General features: G+C 47.1%; 1 pseudogene; it reads right to left on the bottom strand.

Annotated features, from left to right (window-relative positions):
- Nucleotides 1-372: 372 nt before the first annotated feature.
- LOC116078551 lies at nucleotides 373-3,119 on the bottom strand (annotated as a pseudogene).
- Nucleotides 3,120-3,406: the final 287 nt, after the last annotated feature.

The following is a 3,406-nucleotide window of genomic DNA, read 5'->3' as shown; positions in this document are numbered from 1 at the left end:
TGAGTGATGCAGCTTGAGCTGTCGTTAGTCTTAAGGACTTGCTTTGAGCTTAGTGTTAAAGGGAGGGTTTGGTTCTGCTTACATAAATCACCAGGCAACAGTTGTTAGGAACTTAAGCAAGGGCTGAGCCTAACAGAAAACTTTGGCTGAGAGTGATGGGCACGCCGAGGACCAGGGAGTATGTCTGATGGAAGGATCTTGGCATCCAGAGGGACAAGCTACAACTGTAGTGGAAGCTTCTGGATATAGAGAGGGCAATGCTATAGTTGCATGACTCTTATGGGAGGCTCTGTGCTATAGTATTAAATGTAGTATTAAATATGGTTACTTATATGTGGGTGCTAATTAATCACTCATAAAATGGCTACTTCCTTCTTTTTTTCATAATTATTAATAGTTTATTCATTTACATACTTTTAGTTTATCCCGTGTGTTTTCTGATGCCCAATAAGGTGTGAGCTCTGTGTGAATGCCTTCCCACACTTGGTGCACACATATGGTCACTCCCCAATATGAATTCTCACATGCCTGGTGAGGTGGGAACTCTGACGGAAAGCTTTCCCACACTGCTGACAGTGGTAGGGCCTTGCTCCAGTATGAATTCTCAGGTGCTGAGAGATGGTTGAACGGTCACTGAAGGTCCTCCCACACTCTGAACACTCAAATGGTTTCTCTCCACTATGAAGTCTGAGATGCTGTGTGAGGGAGGAGCTCTGAACAAATGCTTTCCCACAGGTCATACACACGTAAGGCCGCTCTCCTGTGTGGATCTTCTTATGGACTGAGAAACACCTAGCATTTTGGAACATTTTACCACATTCACTGCATCGGTAAACTTGGCTCCCCTGGTCAATTTTTATAAAAAATACCTGCTGAGCATGCCTGCTGATGGCTTTCCCACAATTGTTGGCTCTCCTGTGCTTTCTCACTTCAGAACCCTTACAGTAAGTTTCTATAGAGGGACCACATTTTATGGAAGCATTGATTTCCCTGCCTTTTTCTCTTTCAGAGGTCTTTAGGTGACTTATTACATAGGGAACATGTTTTTCGGAAGTATTAATTTTCCTGACTCTTTCCCCTTTAGAACCCTTCTGCTGAGGTTTTACAGGTTTTAAGGAGTTCTTGTTTCCTTGGACTTTACCTTCTTCATAACCTTTCTGGTGAATTTTTACAGGTAAAGCATGTGTCAAGATACTGCTGCCCCTGGTTCTTCTTCCTTTCCCAGACCCCATCTGGGGATTTTGTACAGATGAAACTTCTGACCTGGAATTGTTGCTTTTCCCAACTTTATGACATTCAGGGCCTTTCTGCTGATTCTTTGTAGGTGCATCACGTACCATGGCATTGCTAATGTCTCTAAATCTACCCTTGTCAGAGCCAGTGGTTTTCTGGTTAAATTTTGCAGACACAGTAATGGAACCTCTGCTGGCCCGAGCTTTTCCCTGCTCAGAACCCCGCTGGTGTTCTTTTATACAGGAGCCATGTGTCACAGGATTGCTGCCACTCCTGCCTTGCCACTCCACAGAGTCCGTCTCCTGATTTCTTGTGCGTAAAGCTCGTGTCATGGAAATGGTGTTTGTCCTGCCTTTCCCCTTTCCAGTGCCCTTCTGCTTAACTTTTACATGCTTTCTAGGAAGACCTTCACTGAGTGAGTGCTGGCTTTTGTGAAGACTAGTTTGCTCCTGAGACTTGGAGCTTTCAGAGAGCTCCTTCTGAGGGTGGCCTTTTTCCTGCAGAAGCCCCACTTCATTTGATTCTATGGTGTTCCTTTCTTGGACCTCATCTGGTGAGATGCTTTCAAAGACAGTGGACTGGGTACCATTCCTTGAGAGATCATTTGGGTTTGGGTCATGAATTGGTTTTACCACAGGAATGGGAGAGTCTGGCATTAGCTCTCTGTTTTCCAATGTAGGCTCCCACCCCACAGACACCAAGTTGTCCAAGGTCTCTAGCTTCACATCATTATACTTGGTCCTCTGCGTCAGACCTACTAGCCGCCACTCCTCTTGACTGAAGTCTGCAGACACATCCTGGAAATTCACGTGCTCCTTAGGTGGTACAGTAACTGGTAAGGTGATCATATCCTTCCTTCTCTCCTTTAGTTGATCAGTGGTCTCACTAGAACAGTCAAGCTGAGCATCATCCTTAGACATTGAGGTCATATTCTGCAACAAAGCCACCGCTGCTCTGCAATCTTCTGGGTGCTGTGACTCTACCCACACCCGAAACTTCTCAGGCAGTGCATTCAGGAACTGCTCAAGCACCAGCAACTCTAGGATCTGGTTCTTTGAACGTGTATTGGGCTGCAGCCACTGGTGACACAGCTTATGAAGCCGGGACACAGCCTCCTGGGGACCAGCTGACTCTTCATATTGGAAATGTCGGAAGTTCTGGCGAGAAGCTTCAGTGTCATTTGAATGCTTGTTTGGCTGTTGAGCTGGCTTGAGGTTACCTGGGTTCAAGTCTTCCCCACTTTCTGGATAGAGGGAATGAATCAGGGCATTCCGGGGACCAGCCACATCACTGTTCAACGTAAGGACCTCAACAACCTTGATCTTCATCAGAGGACTTTCAGCAGGAAAGGAATTCATTCCAGGGTCTGGAGAAGGCCCAAAACATTCCGGAAGAGTATCTTGAGGAATTTCTCTCTGCACTGGTGAGAAGTCTTCTGCTTCTTCTAACTGATGTATCACATTTGGCTTGGAAAAGTGATGCTCCACTGAAATCATGTTACTGTAGTTCTCCATCATGACATCCCTGTACAGGCACTTCTGTTGGAGGTTCAGCTGTGCCCACTCTTTCTTGGTAAATGTCACGGATATATCTTCAAACTTCACAGATGCATGGGACCAGGACGTTGGAAGCATGGAAGCCATACTGTCCTCAGTCTTCTCTAGTGGGAGTCGGCAGAACGCTGATGAACCTTCTCCCAGGTCCGTAGAAGTGGAGCTACTAACGAAACCGACACTGGGCTCCAGAGGTTGCAAATAAAACAGAAGATGGGCTGCTGTCCCCGATGGGCTCTCACGCAGGGCTATCAAGGCCTGCGATGACAAGATGGCGCTTGCAGGTCGGGCTTGCCCCTAACTGCAACGGCTCGCTGGTCGGGACTACAACTCCCAGACGCCCCCGCGGATGTCGAGCGTGGCGGGCTAAGCCGAAGTCCGTAGGAGTGTCCTATTGGCTGCTAAAGAACTAGGATGGAGCCTTTGGAAGAGGATACTAAGACGCTGAGCACCCACCGGTACCTCTGTGGACGGAGACCGAGGCTAGGAGGGAGTTGAACCAACTAACTGGAGGAAATGAACTTTGCTATTTCCTTCTTGTTCTCCAGTTCTATAATCTGGAAAACTCTTAGGTGCTAAACAATGTGTGAAAGAGTGCCCTACTAGGCCACTGACTTACT

The sequence above is a fragment of the Mastomys coucha genome, unplaced genomic scaffold, assembly GCF_008632895.1.
Source record: "Mastomys coucha isolate ucsf_1 unplaced genomic scaffold, UCSF_Mcou_1 pScaffold5, whole genome shotgun sequence".
Classification (NCBI taxonomy): domain Eukaryota; kingdom Metazoa; phylum Chordata; class Mammalia; order Rodentia; family Muridae; genus Mastomys; species Mastomys coucha.
Note: the sequence above shows the minus strand (reverse complement) of the source record. Positions and strands in the feature narration are given on the sequence as shown.